The sequence below is a fragment of the Ranitomeya variabilis genome, chromosome 5 (genome assembly GCF_051348905.1).
Source record: "Ranitomeya variabilis isolate aRanVar5 chromosome 5, aRanVar5.hap1, whole genome shotgun sequence".
In the NCBI taxonomy this organism is placed as follows: Eukaryota; Metazoa; Chordata; class Amphibia; order Anura; family Dendrobatidae; genus Ranitomeya; species Ranitomeya variabilis.
The window spans coordinates 439,390,928-439,409,184 of record NC_135236.1 but is presented as its reverse complement, the minus strand read 5'-3'; the positions used below and the strand labels follow the sequence as shown (position 1 = coordinate 439,409,184).

At 41.6% G+C, this 18,257-nt stretch overlaps 1 protein-coding gene across 13 annotated transcripts in view; it reads right to left on the bottom strand.

Annotated features, from left to right (window-relative positions):
- SYT1 (synaptotagmin 1) overlaps positions 1 to 18,257 on the bottom strand; it is a 1,039,255-nt gene that overhangs the window by 739,343 nt on the left and 281,655 nt on the right. For all 13 annotated transcript variants that reach the window (XM_077265350.1, XM_077265357.1, XM_077265356.1 and 10 more), the window contains one exon: positions 11,783 to 11,845. The gene's annotated coding sequence lies outside the window, so the exon portion shown is untranslated. The remainder of the gene's footprint in view (positions 1 to 11,782; positions 11,846 to 18,257) is intronic.

Below are 18,257 nucleotides of genomic sequence, written 5' to 3'. Positions count from 1 at the left end.
CGTGGCTAAAAACATCTGCCCCCAGCCACCCCAGAAAAGGCACATCTGGAAGATGCGCCAATTCTGGCACTTGGCCACTCTCTTCCCACTCCCTGTAGCGGTGGGATATGGGGTAATGAAGGGTTAATGCCACCTTGCTATTGTAAGGTGACATTAAGCCAGATTAATAATGGAGAGGCGTCAATTATGTCACCTATCCATTATTAATCCAATTGTAGGAAAGGGTTAAAAAACACACACACATGATTAAAAAGGATTTTAATGAAATAAACACAGCGGTTGTTGTAATAATTTATTGTTCTCGCAATCCATTTGCAGACCCTCGCTTGGAAAAATAATAAACGCACAATATACATACCTTCTGGTGAACCGTCTCGTCCCACGAGGTAATCCATCTGAAGGGGTTAACTAATATTACAGGCAGGAGCCCTGCTAAATGCAGCTGTGCTCCGTGCCTGTAATCCCCGGCGAATGAATGAAATGTAGGTCATTGACCTACATTTCCTTCAGTCGCGGTGATGCGCCCCCTGGTGGATGTCCTCATATGACCTGGAGCGTGGGAAAAAGTTCCCAGGCTGCAGTTCATGAGAACATCCAGCAGGGGCGCATCACCGCGACTCAATGTAAGTACAGATCCTGCTTTCCTTTCAGCACCCGGGGATTACAGGCACGAGCGAGTGGTTTATCGCAGCTCTGCCTGTAATATTAGTTAACCCCTTCAGATGGATTACTTCGTGGGACGTGATCTGACATCAGAAGGTATGTATATTGTGCGTTAATTATTTTGCCAAGTGAGGGCCTGCAAATGGATTGAGAGAGCAATAAATTATTACAACAACCGCTGTGTTTATTTCATTAAAATACTTTTTAATCATGTGTGTGTGTGTGTGTTTTTTAACTCTTTCCTACAATTGGATTAATAATGGATAGGTGACATAATTGACGCCTCTCCATTATTAATCTGGCTTAATGTCACCTTACAATAGCAAGGTGGCATTAACCCTTCATTACCCCATAGCCCACCGCTACAGGGAGTGGGAAGAGAGTGGCCAAGTGCCAGAATTGGCGCATCTTCCAGATGTGCCTTTTCTGGGGTGGCTGGGGGCAGATGTTTGTAGCCACGGGGGGGCCAATAACCATGGACCCTCTCCTGGCTATTAATATCTGCCCTCAGTCACTGGCTTTACCATTCTGGTGGAGAAAATTGCGCGGGAGCCCACGCCAATTTTTTCCGTGATTTAACCCTTTATTTTAGCAGCTACAGCACTGAAATTTTGCACATACACACTACTAACATTAGTAGTGTGGAATATGCAAAAAAAAAGGGGATATGAGATGGTTTACTGTATGTAAACCATGTCTCATATCCTGTCGGGTTTGTGCAGGAGAAATGAAAAGCCGGCTATTGAATTACTGGCTGTTCACAGATATCGCGCTGAATGAAATATAAATACAGAATATATATATATGTGTGTCTCAATGACATATATATATATACATACTGTATATATGTTTTAATGAACATTTGAGCACATAAATCCATTAGATGTCGGTTTTGCAAGCCTGCGCGAAAATCTCGCAGTACGGATGCCATACGGATTACATACGGAGGATGCCATGCGCAAAATACGCTGACACACCCTGACTACGGATCATTATTTTGGGAACATTTCACCGTATTTCGGCCGTATTACGGCCGTAAAATACGGACCGTATTGTCTTACGCCGAGTGTGACGCCGGCCTTACAGTGAGTTGATCCACACAAGAGGACAGACCTTGAATGTCCATATCTACACCTGTGTCCTGAACCACCCAGAGATTTAGGGGAAAAGAGAAACAAAACACGCTGCAGAGGAAAAAAAAAAATGGTCTCAGAACTTCTCTTATCCCTCTATTGAGATGCATTAACACTTTACGGGCCAGCTGTACTGTTATGATTGAACTGGTGGTTAGCAGCACTAGAAATGACCAGATGAGCAAACTTGTATTACAGGACGAGCTCTGGGAATTGGGAGCTCTGCTGACCGCAACCCCTAATCCTATCACAACAACTAGAAATAGCCGTGGAGCGTTCCTGACTCTGCCTAGACACCTCTTCACAGCCGAAGAGCTAACTACCCCTAAAGATAGAAAATACAGCCTACCTTGCCTCAGAGAAATTCCTCAAAGAAATAGGCAGCCCCCCACATATATTGACTGTGAGTTAAGATGGAAGTCACAAACAAAGGAATGAAATAGGTTTCAGCAAACGAAATAGCCGTGGAGCGTTCCTGACTCTGCCTAGACACCTCTTCACAGCCGAAGAGCTAACTACCCCTAAAGATAGAAAATACAGCCTACCTTGCCTCAGAGAAATTCCTCAAAGAAATAGGCAGCCCCCCACATATATTGACTGTGAGTTAAGATGGAAGTCACAAACAAAGGAATGAAATAGGTTTCAGCAAACGACGTCAGACTTAACTAAATAGACTGAGGATAGAAAAGGTATCTTTGCAGTCAGCATAAAAAACTAACAAAAAACCACGCAGAGTGTGCAAAAGAGAGCACCGCACCGACTCACGGCGCGGTGGTGCCACTCTGCATCCCAGAGCTTCCAGCTAACAAGACAAAATCATAATAGCAAGCTGGACAAAAACACAATGGTAACAAATAAGCTAGCAGGGACTTAGCTTTTGCTGAAGTAGACAGGTCATCTGAAAGATCCAAGAAAACTGAACCAGTACTAGGACATTGACAGCTGGCATCAGGTAACGATCTGACTGGAGTTAAATAGAGCAGCCAGCCAAGGCCTAAACAAGATCAGCTGGAGAAGGAACCTCAGAACCAGCAGCTCCACTCACAGCCACCAGAGGGAGTCCATGGACAGAACTCGCCGAAGTACCATTCATAACCACAGGAGGGAGCTCGAGAACAGAATTCACAACACCTAATGCCAACCCTTACCATAACCCTAATCTCAAACCTAACCTTAACCCCTTCACCCCCAAGGGTGGTTTGCACGTTAATGACCGGGCCAATTTTTACAATTCTGACCACTGTCCCTTTATGAGGCTATAACTCTGGAACGCTTTGACGGATCTTGGCGATTCTGACATTGTTTTCTCGTGACATATTGTACTTCATGTTAAAGGTAAAATTTATTCGATATAACTTGCGTTTATTTGTGAAAAAAATGGAAATTTGGCGAAAATTTTGAAAATTTTGCAATTTTCCAACTTTGAATTTTTGTGCCCTTAAATCACAGACATATGTCACGCAAAATACTTAATAAGTAACATTTCCCACATGTCTACTTTACATCAGTACAATTTTGGAACCAAAATTTTTTTTTGTGACGGAGTTATAAGGGTTAAAAGTTGACCAGCAATTTCTCATTTTTACAACACCATTTTTTTTTAGGGACCACATCTCATTTGAAGTCATTTTGAGGGGTCTATATGATAGAAAATACTCAAGTGTGACACCATTCTAAAAACTGCACCCCTCAAGGTGCTCAAAACCACATTCAAGAAGTTTATTAACCCTTCAGGTGTTTCACAGGAATTTTTGGAATGTTTAAATAAAAATGAACATTTAACTTTTTTTCACACAAAATTTATTTCAGCTCCAATTTGTTTTATTTTACCAAGGGTAACAGGAGAAAATGGACCACCAAAGTTGTTGTACAATTTGTCCTGAGTACGATGATACCCCATATGTGGGTGTAAACCATTGTTTAGGCGCATGGCAGAGCTTGGAAGGGAAGGAGCGCCATTTGACTTTTCAATGCAAAATTGACTGGAATTGAGATGGGACGCCATGTTGCGTTTGGAGAGCCCCTGATGTGCCTAAACATTGAAACTCCCTACAAGTGACACCATTTTGGAAAGTAGACCCCCTAAGGAACTTATCTAGATGTGTGGTGAGCACTTTGACCCACCAAGTGCTTCACAGAAGTTTATAATGCAGAGCCGTAAAAATAAAAAATCATATTTTTTCACAAAAATGATCTTTTCGCCCCCAATTTTTTATTTTCCCAAGGGTAAGAGAAGAAATTGGACCCCAAAAAATGTTGTGCAATTTGTCCTGAGTACGCTGATACCCCATATGTGGGTGTAAACCATTGTTTGGGCGCATGGCAGAGCTTGGAAGGGAAGGAGCGCCATTTGACTTTTCAATGCAAAATTGACTGGAATTGAGATGGGACGCCATGTTGCGTTTGGAGAGCCCCTGATGTGCCTAAACATTGAAACTCCCTACAAGTGACACCATTTTGGAAAGTAGACCCCCTAAGGAACTTATCTAGATGTGTGGTGAGCACTTTGACCCACCAAGTGCTTCACAGAAGTTTATAATGCAGAGCCGTAAAAATAAAAAATCATATTTTTTCACAAAAATGATCTTTTCGCCCCCAATTTTTTATTTTCCCAAGGGTAAGAGAAGAAATTGGACCCCAAAAAATGTTGTGCAATTTGTCCTGAGTACGCTGATACCCCATATGTGGGTGTAAACCATTGTTTGGGCGCATGGCAGAGCTTGGAAGGGAAGGAGCGCCATTTGACTTTTCAATGCAAAATTGACTGGAATTGAGATGGGACGCCATGTTGCGTTTGGAGAGCCCCTGATGTGCCTAAACATTGAAACTCCCTACAAGTGACACCATTTTGGAAAGTAGACCCCCTAAGGAACTTATCTAGATGTGTGGTGAGCACTTTGACCCACCAAGTGCTTCACAGAAGTTTATAATGCAGAGCCGTAAAAATAAAAAATCATATTTTTTCACAAAAATGATCTTTTCGCCCCCAATTTTTTATTTTCCCAAGGGTAAGAGAAGAAATTGGACCCCAAAAAATGTTGTGCAATTTGTCCTGAGTACGCTGATACCCCATATGTGGGTGTAAACCATTGTTTGGGCGCATGGCAGAGCTTGGAAGGGAAGGAGCGCCATTTGACTTTTCAATGCAAAATTGACTGGAATTGAGATGGGACGCCATGTTGCGTTTGGAGAGCCCCTGATGTGCCTAAACATTGAAACTCCCTACAAGTGACACCATTTTGGAAAGTAGACCCCCTAAGGAACTTATCTAGATGTGTTTTGAGAGCTTTGAACCCCCAAGTGTTTCACTACAGATTATAACGCAGAGCCGTGAAAATAATTTTTTTTTTTTTTCTCAAAAATGATTTTTTAGCCCCCAGCTTTGTATTTTTACAAGGGTAACAGAATAAATTGGACCCCAAAATTTGTTTTCCAATTTGTCCTGAGTACGCTGATACCCCATATGTGGGGGGGAACCACTGTTTGGGCGCATGACAGAGCTCGGAAGGGAAGGAGCGCCATTTGGAATGCAGACTTAAATGGATTGGTCAGCAGCCGTCACGTTGCATTTGCAGAGCCCCTGATGTACCCAAACAGTACAAACCCCCCACAAGTGACCCCATATTGGAAACTAGACCTCCCAAGGAACTTATCTAGATGTGTTTTGAGAACTTTGAACCCCCAAGTGTTTCACTAAAGTTTATAGCGCAAAGCCGTGAAAATAAAAATTCTTTTTTTTTTTTCACAAAAATGATTTTTTAGCCCCCAGTTTTGTATTTTCACAAGGGTAACAGGATAAATTAGACCCCAAAAGTTGTTGTCCAATTTGTCCTGAGTACGCTGATACCCCATATGTCGGGGGGAACCACTGTTTGGGCGCATGACAGAGCTCGGAAGGGAAGGAGCGCCATTTGGAATGCAGACTTAAATGGATTGGTCAGCAGCCGTCACGTTGCATTTGCAGAGCCCCTGATGTACCCAAACAGTACAAACCCCCCACAAGTGACCCCATATTGGAAACTAGACCTCCCAAGGAACTTATCTAGATGTGTTTTGAGAACTTTGAACCCCCAAGTGTTTCACTAAAGTTTATAGCGCAAAGCCGTGAAAATAAAAATTCTTTTTTTTTTTTCACAAAAATGATTTTTTAGCCCCCAGTTTTGTATTTTCACAAGGGTAACAGGATAAATTAGACCCCAAAAGTTGTTGTCCAATTTGTCCTGAGTACGCTGATACCCCATATGTGGGGGGGAACCACTGTTTGGGTGCATGACAGAGCTCGGAAGGGAAGGAGCGCCATTTGGAATGCAGCCTTAAATGGATTGGTCTGCAGGCGTCACGTTGCATTTGCAGAGCCCCTGATGTACCCAAACAGTACAAACCCCCCACAAGTGACCCCATATTGGAAACTAGACCTCCCAAGGAACTTATCTAGATGTGTTGTGAGAACTTTGAACCCCCAAGTGTTTCACTACAGTTTATAACGCAGAGCCGTGAAAATAAAACATCTTTTTTTTCCCACAAAAATGATTTTTAGCCCCCAAAATTTTTATTTTCCTAAGGATAACAAGAGAACTTGGACCCCAGAAGTTGTTGTTCAATTTGTCCCGAGTACGCTGATAACACATATGTTGGGGTAAACCCCTTTTTGGGCGCACGGGAGAGCTCGGAAGGGAAGGAGCACTGTTTTACTTTTTCAACGCAGAATTGGCTGGAATTGAGATTGGACGCCATGTCGCGCTTGTAGAGCCCCTGATGTGCCTGGACAGTGGAAACTCCCCAATTCTACCTGAAACCCTAACCCAAACACACCCCTAACCCTAATCCCAACGGTAACCCTAACCACACCCCTAGCCCTGACACACCCATAATTCTAATCCCAACCCTAATCCAAACGTAAATGTAATCCAAACCCTAACCCTAACTTTAGCCCCAACCCTAACTTTAGCCCCAACCCTAACTTTAGCCCCAACCCTAACTTTACCTCCAACCCTAGCCCTAACCCTAACCCTACCCCTAACCCTAACCCTAAACGTGACTGAAATACGTGGCACTGAAATACGTGGCACTGAAATACGTGGCACTGAAATACGTGGCACTGAAATACGTGGCACTGAAATACGTGATACGTGGCACTTAAATACGTGGCACTGAAACACGTGGCACTGAAATACGTGATACGTGGCACTGAAATACGTGGCACTGAAATACGTGGCACTGAAATACGTGGCACTGAAATACGTGGCACTGAAATACGTGGCACTGAAATATGTGATACGTGGCACTGAAATACGTGGCACTGAAATACGTGGCACTGAAATACGTGGCACTGAAATACGTGGCACTGAAATACGTGGCACTGAAATACGTGATACGTGGCACTGAAATACGTGGCACTGAAATACGTGGCACTGAAATACGTGATACGTGGCACTTAAATACGTGGCACTGAAACACGTGGCACTGAAATACGTGATACATGGCACTGAAATACGTGGCACTGAAATACGTGGCACTGAAATACGTGGCACTGAAATACGTGGCATTGAAATACGTGGCACTGAAATACGTGATACGTGGCACTGAAATACGTGGCACTGAAATACGTGGCACTGAAATACGTGGCACTGAAATACGTGGCACTGAAATACGTGGTACTAAAATATGTGGCACTGAAATACGTGATACGTGGCACTGAAATACGTGATACGTGGCACTGAAATATGTGATACGTGGCACTGAAATACGTGGCACTGAAACACGTGGCACTGAAACACGTGGCACTGAAATACGTGGCACTGAAATACGTGGCACTGAAATACGTGGCACTATGACTGTCAGAAAATGTTCATTAAACGGTTAGGGGTGAGGTTAGGGGTAGAGTTAGGGTTAGGGTTTGGATCCCTTTATCACCTTGATGGTGGTGGGTGGCTTTTCAGTGTGTTTAAATGCATGCGTTTTTAACGCAAACAAACGCATGTGCTTAAAAACGCAAGAAAATACTGCAGGTTGTATTTCTGAAAATGAACGCATGCAGAAAAAAAACGCATGCGTTTGAAAATGCGACCAAACGCGTACAAAAAAACCGCATGCGTTTTCAATGTTAAATATAGGGAAAAAACGCATGCGTTTTTTTGTGCAAAAAACGCTGCAGACAAAAACGCAAGTGTGAAACCAGCGACGCTTTTTATAGCAAAAAAGTTTTTGCGTCTCCACATTTTGAGACCTATAATTTTTCCACATTTTGCTCCACAGAGTCATGTGAGGTCTTGTTTTTTGCGGGACGAGTTGACGTTTTTATTGGTAACATTTTCGGACACGTGACCGTTTTTGATCGCTTTTTATTCCGATTTTTGTGAGGCAGAATGACCAAAAACCAGCTATTCATGAATTTCTTTTGGGGGAGGCGTTTATACCGTTCCGCGTTTGGTAAAATTGATAAAGCAGTTTTATTCTTCGGGTCAGTACGATTACAGCGATATCTCATTTATATCATTTTTTTATGTTTTGGCGCTTTTATACGATAAAAACTAAAATATAGAAAAAATAATTATTTTCGTATCGCTTTATTCTCAGGACTATAACTTTTTTATTTTTTTGCTGATAATGTTGTATGGCGGCTTGTTTTTTGCGGGACAAGATGACGTTTTCAGCGGTACCATGGATATTTATATCAGTCTTTTTGATCGCGTGTTATTCCACTTTTTGTTCGGCGGTATGGTAATAAAGCGTTGTTTTTTGCCTCGTTTTTTTTTTTTTTTTCTTACGGTGTTTACTGAAGGGGTTAACTAGTGGGGCAGTTTTATAGGTTGGGTCGTTACGGACGCGGCGATACTAAATATGTGTACTTTTATTGTTTTGTTTTTTTTATTTAGATAAAGAAATGTATTTATGGGAATAATATATATTTTTTTTTTATTATTTATTTAGGATTTTTTTTTTTTTTTTTTTTACACATGTGGAAAAATTTTTTTTTAACTTTTTTACTTTGTCCCAGGGGGGGACATCACAGATCATTGATCTGGCAGTGTGCACAGCACTCTGCCAGATCGACGATCTGCTGTGCAGGGCTGCAGGCTTACCAAGCGTCTGCCCTGAGCAGACACTCGGTAAGCCACCTCCCTCCCTGCAGGACCCGGATGCCGCGGCCATCTTGGATCCGGGACCTGCAGCCAGGAAGGAGGTAGGAGACCCTCGCAGCAACGCGATCACATCGCGTTGCTCCGGGGGTCTCAGGGAAGCCCGCAGGGAGCCCCCTCCCTGCGCGATGCTTCCCTATACCGCCGGTACACTGCGATCATGTTTGATCGCGGTGTGCCGGGGGTTAATGTGCCGGGGGTGGTCCGTGACCGCTCCTGGCACATAGTGCCGGATGTCAGCTGCGATATGCAGCTGACACCCGGCCGCGATCGGCCGCGCTCCCCCCGTGAGCGCCGCTGATCGGTGATGACGTACTATCCCGTCGGCGGTCATACGGGCCCACCCCACCTCGACGGGATAGTACGTCAAATGTCGGGAAGGGGTTAATCCCAACCCTAACCCTAATCCCAACTCTAACCCTAACTTTAGCCCCAAACCTGGCCCCAACCCTAACCCTACCTTTAGCCCCAACCCTAACCCTAACTTTAGCCCAACTCACTTTAGCCCAACTGTAACCCTAATTGGAAAATGGAAATAAATACATTTTCTTTATTTTATTGTTTTTTCCTAACTAAGGGGGTGATAAAGGGGGGTTATTTACTATTTTTTTAATTTTGATCACTGTGATAGAGTCTATCATGGTGACCAAAATGAACCAATAGGAAAAATCTTCCTATTGTTGCTGGGTGCTATCCGGCAGATCTCAGTGGGTGCACTGCGCACACACCTGCCATTTTCTCCCAGAGGAAGAAGCCAGAGGCACGAGGGACTTCAGGGGGCCATTGAGGGACAATGGAGGTATGGGGGTATCGGGACTCTATTTCTCTCTCCTCTGATGTGAGATCACATCAGAGGAGAGAGAAATTAAATGGCACATCAGACGTTTTTGTGGCCGCCGTTAAACGTTTTAGTAACGGCGATAGCAAAGCAAACCAATCATGTTCTTTGGGGTCTTGGCTACCCCTGGCAGCCGAGACCCCAAGATCTGCCGGGTGCCGGCCGGAAGATGCGGCACACTGCCCATGCGCCCGCCATTTTCTTCCCGGAAGATGGCGGCGCCGATGTGGGGGATGCACGAGGGCCGGGGAGCACCGAGCGGTACCGGAGGGATTTGGGACCCTATTTCTCTGTCCTCTGATGTGCGATCACATCAGAGGACAAAGAAATTAAATGGCAAATCGTGCTTTTTTTGCGGTTAAACAGTTAATTACCAGTGATCGTAACTTGGGGGTCAGTAAAAACCGACTTGAATCATGTTATCTTTGGCTTTGGTCTCGGCTACCCCCGACAGCCAAGACCCCGGAGAAAATCCGACTCTGGGGGGCGCTATACACTTTTTCCACAGCGCCGTTAATTAACGGTGCTCTGGTTTAAGTACCCTTAACTACTGCCGTTAAAAGGCGTATCGGCGGTCATTAAGGGGTTAAAAGATCATTGACACCAAATATATATATGAATGCAAATATACCGTATATTCTTTACCAGAAGCATTAACCAGTGCAGTTTTCATAGACAAATATCTGGAATAGTAGAATATCCTGTACTGTTGAGTGTTTCCTGAAAAGTGGTACCTTGGAAATGTATTTTAAATAATTCCCCTTGAAATGGCTGAAAATTCTTAAAAGGTACTTTTAGGTGGTTACTAGGAATGATTTTGATGGGATTTGGATGTTTCGCCCCCAGCAGTTCACCCCCAGCAGTTTGCCCCCGGGTACATTTACTTCACCTGTGGGAAGTTATACCATCTAGCTGCCATACCATCACCCCAGATGACCCCTTTAAGCAGCGTCGGTCCCTACTGACCGAATACCACAGGTGGCGTCACGAACAAACTTTATTCTTAAACTCCCTTTAAAGACCTTTCCTTTATTTGGGCGCCCAGGGCCACAGACCGGGTCGCAGTCACCGTGACATCTCCTTTAAGTAGATGACCTGGTACCGAGTAACCCACTGCCTTGGCGGGCGACTCAACCTGGTGTCACTAACAGGATGTACCCAGGGGCGAACTGCTGGGGGCAAACTTCTGAGGGCGAACTGATGGGGTGAACTGCTCGGGGCGAAACATCCTATAACCGATTTTGATTGCATAGATACCAATGAAACAAAACAGTTGAGCTACTCAACTAAACGTAATAAAAATTGACTAGCAAGTGTGCAATTAAATTCCCATCAAAAATCATCTTGGCTACAACGCTGTACAGGAAAAAAGAAAGAGGAAAAAAGGTAAAAAAGGGATGGAGGAAAATGAGGAGAAAAAGAAGGAAAAGAAGGATAAAGAGAAAAATTGAAGAAAGAAAAGAGAAGAAGGAGAAGAAGAAGAAGAAGAAGAAGAGAAGATAAACAAAAAGAAGACGATGTAGAAGAGCTTTAAAATTTAAGCAACTTTGAGGATCATTCTTACTTGTTCCAAATGGCAATTTTCAAGCACAAGTCCTGATTTCATCAATCAAACATCTTAAAAATGAAATTAAATACACTGATTTAACCAATAGTCTTTAGGATGATCTTACAGATGGTCTTGTGGATGAATTAATATAAATCCTTACTGCTGTGTTCTTGCCAGGATTTCTTATTGGGCCCTTCAAGCTATAATACATTTTGGCATTAGTTGAATTAAGCAAGTTGAATATGATATTGTTAATTTGACACTATCTGGCTCAAAATTTTGAAAATAAAATATTGAAAAATGGCAAGTGGGGAGCCCTTTTTTCAATGCAGCCAGAAGCCCTATTTAAAAAAAAACTGTGATAGCCCAGTCCGTATGAATAGAAAAATGTACAACAAACATATATAAATGTGATGGTCAAGTATATAAATATTTTTACAAAAGCATTAATGATACTCACTTCAAGAACTGTATGTTGCTTCAGGTACTGAACCCAAAGTGCAGCTTTGCTCTTTAATTAGACCTAAAAAAGAAAACAGTATGCAAATGTTACTTATGGAGTCCACTGCATTTCTTATTCAAAATCATTCCAACAATTCTCCACATTGTGACTAGACCATAGACAGGAAAGGATCCATCCAAGGAGGATCGTGTTCAGACTCAAATTTTCTGAAATTTCCATTATCATGTGAGTTCGAAGATCCTGTGACTCAATTTTCTGAAGACTCAGTGACAGTGCTAATAGCGTTGGGCGCAGCACATAATGCCCTGCAGCAAACAGTTTTCATTATCTGGCAAAGACAACCAATACCAAAGATAGGGTTCAGTCAAGAAACACCATTTCATGCTTATATTGTGTAGGGATAGGAGCTCTGAGAACACAGCATAGGGATAGAAAACGGCCTAATGTAATTGTGTTGTTCTACGTCAATGCTGATGTTCCGGATTAAAAATGGGAGTGATAATCTCAGTCTGTAAATATTAATCCAAAGATTCAAGTGATATGTAGGGAACTGCTGTATGATGTAGAGTTAGGCTATGTTCACATGTCCAGTAGTGATCCGTTAGAATGAAACCAGCAGCATTGTCTGCGAAAAAAGTTATGCAGACACAACTTTTTGGTTCTTTTCTAAATAACTTCTCTCTGCTGGATCCATTTTTTAACATTGTGGTCTATGGAAAATGCATCCATTAATTAGCCATCTTTTTTCTTTCATTTGTAATGAATCTGTTTTTAGCTTACAGTTCCTCGCAGTCCCTGCTTTTTGTCACATTTTTCCTGGGTTGACTGCAAACAAATCTTAGAAACAAATTAAACTTTATTCTTATGTGCAAACTGTATGCTAAACCTAAACATGACATGGGCAATGGATGTGTTAGGGAGACAGAAAATAAAGCTAATTTCATGAAAAAAAAACAAATGAAACTTTATCCTTGTATGCAAAATGTATGGTAAACCCAAATGTGGCATGAACAGTGGATGTGTTAGGGAGATAAAAAAAGATTATATTACGGATAAGACTATGTTAGCCGTTAGCAGTAGCAACACCACCAATGATCAGCTGAAATCATCTCAGCAGTAATTGTGCCAACTGCAGGTCACAGTTTGCCTCATCTGCCACTGTCAAGCATATTAGTGGGAGGAAGTGAAAAGTGTAATGGAGTGTATGTCCCATCACTCATCCCAATTACAGCAGGATTATGTAGCCTCTGACAGTGATACCATCAGCTGAACTCAGTGTTTTGCTCAGTTCACCCTTTTCACCGCTAAAACCACTTAATGTTGTACAGTTTCTTCCAGTTGTTAAATTTCAAGAGATGAACAGTCTGCCTTTGTTCCCAGATTACAAGAATCTGGAGGAAATGAAGAACATGGTTATAATGCCAAGCTGCATTACTAGCTCTGTGAGCTGTAGTGGCAGGGGCACTGGCAGTGGTAATAGCCAGTAGAAATGGAAATAAGGTAGAAGGAGGTAAGGCCATTATTCACAACAAGACAACTGTCAAGTGGCAAACTTTATTGTGTTACGTGTATATATATTTCGATTTAGAACAAACTTTCTATCTAATTTTGAGTTAAATTCAATTTTCTTGTGCCTGCATATGTGGTAAATTTTCCCAGCAATGCCCTGATCAGGATTGTAAAAGCAAAAATGTTTAAAATTATGAATTCAAAATTAATTTATGATGGACCAGATGGTTAATCTGTCAGTGCAACAGAGAATTGCACCACCTAAACAGGCAGATTCAGTCAGAACTGTACTGTGTCTTTTCTACAGAAGATACCCTGAGCTCCAACCCTATGGAATTCTCGGTCAACTGATTGGATCTGTAGCAAGAACTGGACCAGTTTACTATGGGCGTAATGTCATGTCCAGTGTCCAGTGTAATGTCAGAAAGTGTGTTTAATGGTGGTTATGTCACACTTAAGCAGAACAGGTTACCTGTCACAACCATGGAAAAAAACTAACATTTAGTAAGATGAATCAGCCATGGATCAATGCCAATTTTCATTCACCTATGGCTGATTCCAATACTCAAATCTGCCACATCACCAGCCTTCCTGACTTTCAATGTCTGTCTTTTACACCATTCTACTGCTACCAGAGCTGATGGCACATGCTCAGCCTGGAATCTACTGCCCGCCCATCACATTATATATATCACAGTACTGCTGGAACCAAGGCTGACATTGCTGGCTTTAAACAGCTACACATCTCACATGCTTACCCTATCCCAACTCTCTGACCATTGTACACCTGCCACAGCCACTGCACAGGCATGTCAGCCACACATCTCCTTGCTGCCCACTGCATTTCATAGTGCTAGAAAATGTACTCTCTTGAGGGTGCATAAACATAAAACAGCTCAAAAATAGGTCTAATTTTTAAAAGGCTTGGGGACAATAAGCCATAGTTTCTTCCCTTTGGAAACAGTACACCTGTTGTCACGACTCAGTTGTTGGGTGACCCGAGACCAGGGGCTCATTCCCTGTCCCTAACACTAGGGGGTGCCATAACTCACCCTATTCCCCAGGATACTTCTGAAGGTGAAGTTGCCAGGGCCACCACTTTTGCCTTAGCTCCTGAATCAGCCCTCCATCTGTTCTCTTCCCCCACCCAGGGAAGAGGGAAGCTTTTGTGCACCGCAGCACACCAATCCGACAGACTATGCTACACAAACAAGGGGTAACTGAAAATAGCAGACATACAAATATTCACTCACATATAACAGAGGAATGCACCAGGGAATGGAGGATAGGGCAAAACCAAAGTACAAAGAGGGAAGGGAATTATCACACTTACAAACCACACAACAGTCACAGATAACTTCTCCAATCTCCCTCTCATATAAACACCTCTCCTCCAAGTCATGCAGCAAAAGCTAGCTCTGACATGGGTTTCAATCAGGGCCTAGATTATAAAGGGGATGGGTGTGGCTAACCAAGCTCAGCTGAGAGCTCAAACTCCCAGAGCTCCCAACATGGCCGATTAACCCTGGTTCTGCCAAAAGAAATTAACACCATTTAAAAAGAAGGTGAAGTGCTTCTTTTCAGCGCAGGAGTAGGAGCAATCAGGCGCTGTGGTCTTCTGGCTCCTCTCTGTTGCGGTAACCCCGTGACACCTGTTTTGTCTCCAGAGGAAAAGGTGATACTTTTTGGATGGCTTGAAAAAAAGCTTTTCTAATGACTTAATCCTTTTGTGATTACCAAACCAGTCTTGAACCCCCAAAATGGGATAATTTTGCAATCGCAGTTGCAAAACAATAACTTGTTTTTTCTCCATAATGTTTGAATGGCTTGTGCAAAAAGCTATTACTTCTTTGTATGCAAAAGTGTTAAGCTCTTGATAGTACCCAAACAGGGATTTTTTTTGCACTCAACTTAGTGAAAAGTCTAATGTTTCTTATATTTCTGTGTATAAAACATCATGAAAGAATGCATCTGCCCCCAAAAGGGGTAATTTTTGGACCTTTTATACAATTTAAGTAGCTTACAAAATCTGAAACTGATGTGTGGTTAAATAGGCTGCTGGTAACCACTGTTTACCATCCATTTTTCCTGAGCCAGATAGGTTGAAGCCACTTAATTACTAGAAGGTTGTGCTTGCATTAAGGAGCTCAAAACAGGTTTAATAGACTCCAAGGGAATTTAAAGTTTTACACTCATATTTTCTAGGTAACTGGAAAGCTTTTTAATTATACAATTTGCCACATATCAAAATTTTGGGGAAAATTTTGCGAAACTGGGAATGTTCATTTTATTAGCAGTATTTTGAGAAATGGATCAATGACAGCAGGATCTTACATTGAAAAAAAACTATTAGGCGCCACCTCTCACTTGTTATCTTTGCTGACAACTCTAAATAGAGTCTGACAAAATATTAAAAGTATATATTTTCTGCTGAAGGAAAACATCAAACAAGTTCTGACACACTATTATTGTATTACTATTGATTGATAAAACACCATTAATTTCAAGTTGCTGTAGATGTGACCAGGGTATACATACATAATACATATATAAAATACAGAGAACAAACTAATAGTGAAAGCCTAGCACAGAGAACTTACAATCTATAAGGTAATGAAGAAAGCTCATTTTGAAAGAGATCAAAAATGTGCAATGTTTTCCACTAACATACACAGAACAAATTGGTTCTAAAGTGTGAATGAGCCTAATCTGACCATCTTGTGATACAGAGCAGAGACAACGCTATTTGCAGACAGCTTTTCAGCGCATTAGTTACAAAACTACTTTCCGATTACTTACATACTCTCGTCTTTCTAACACAAATCTAAACGGATTAAAAAAAAGAAGGTACAAAGAAAAAGGATGTAGTTGTGCCTTCAACAACTTACTAGTCACTTAACCTCTCTAACCTTTTCTCATTCTTACAAAGACACTGAATTAGATTTTTCTCACGCAAACTGTTATGTTATTTTAATTAAGGTAATAATGGCATTGATTCTAAAAGAAAATCCATGCGTAAGACTTAGAATGTTTCAAGCATCTTAGAACAACATGTCCCCTTAATATTTGCTCTGTTTTAAATTGTGAAGAATAAAGATGGATTTTTTCATGAAAAGTAGTGAATGTGGATTCTTTTGGCATTATTGTGAGCACCCATGTGGTCAGCAGGTTCCTGTGCACTCAAGATATATTAGACGTGAGAAGCAAGAACGCTGCTTTTTCCTTATATATAAAATTACTATTGGGTCATAGTAGTCAGATATATGAAGCAGTTTTAACTAGATTATAAGGTTACTGTTATAATCCTACTCTGATGAGCACACGTAGGTAATATACTGAGACGAGATGTTACCAATTTATTTGTAGGACCTCACCAATCAGTGATTCCAATAAATTGATGCCAGTAGAATGCAGCCCTAAAACCACCTCTTATGTGACTGCATCTCCGACGCCTCTTTTACTTAGTCGGTCTGGTGTGAAGACCACGTTGCCATGTGAGTCACAGTTTGGCTAATCAAACAAGTTGTGAATTCAGTAAAGTAAGTGTCAGTTTTTAGGTATCCTGTTCAGCAGCCACATATTACTGATGTAGCCAATGGACCGAGACCTGCAAATAGATTTACACCAACACTAATACAAAGAGAGTAATTACATCCACATAATGGATTCAGTATTACTGTGTACAGTATGTTTATAGTTAAATCTATATTTTTTTAGGTGCAATGTTTTTTGCAGAATATTTTCATTATCTTGTATAATATGGGTCTGAGTGCACAATTCTATTCACATTGTATTCACATTCTATTCAGCCAGTGGCTGAATTCATTAAACTCTTAACCCCTTCGCCGAAGCCCACATCAAAGGAGTGGCACGACATGCCTGTTACTAGTGTGACGCATGTCGTGTCCCTCCCTTTGATGTGGGCTTCGGTGGTGAGCCAACATCTTTCCCGGAACATGTCAGCTGTTTTGAACAGCTGACATGTCCTCCTAACAACTGCTAGTGGAATCGCGATCCACCCGTGGCTGTTAACTCATTAAATGCCGCTGTCAATCATTAACAGTGGCATTTATTGTGATCGCACTGAGAGCGTCACTACTCCTGCCCATCGGTGACCCCGTCACATGATCGTGGGTCACTGATGGGTCAGCATGACAACCAGAGGTCTCCAGCAAACTTCTATGGTTGCAATTGTCGGAGCGCTATAAGCACCGCCCAGCAGTTGGCGCTCATAGCAAGTGAACATTTCTGCTACATACAGGTGATCTGATCATCACCTGTGTGTAGCAGAGGCAATCAGGTTGTCGCAGCTTCTAGTCTCCAATAAAGACTATTGAAGCATGCAGGAAGTAAAAAAAATATATATTTTTTTTAAATACTAAAATGTAAAAAATATAAAAAGTTCAAATAATCCCCCATTCAAAATATAGCAATAAAACAAAAATATATACACATTTTTGGTATTTCCGCATTCATAATCGCCTGACCTATCAATCTATAAAAAGAATTAATCCGATCAGTAAATGGCATAGCGAAAAAAAAGTCAAAATTCTAGAATTATTTTTTTTTGGTAGTCACAACATTGCATTAAAATGCAATATCGGGCGATCAAAAGATCATATCCACACCAAAATGGTATAAATTATACATGTCTGATATCTACGAACTCATAATGACCTGGAAAATCATAATGGCAGGTCAATTTTAACATTTGGTGAACATGGTAAAAAAATTCAAAAAACATTTGTGGAATTGCACTTTTTTTTGCAATTTCATTGCATTTGGAATTTTTTTCCCATTTTCAAATACACGACATGGTAAAACCAATAGTGTCATTCAAAAGTACAACTTGTCCCACAAAAAACAAGCCCTAACATGGCCATGTTGATGAAAAATTTAAAAAGTTACGGGCTCTGGGTAGAAGGAGAGCAAAAAACAAACTCAAAAAGGAAAAAGGGCTGCG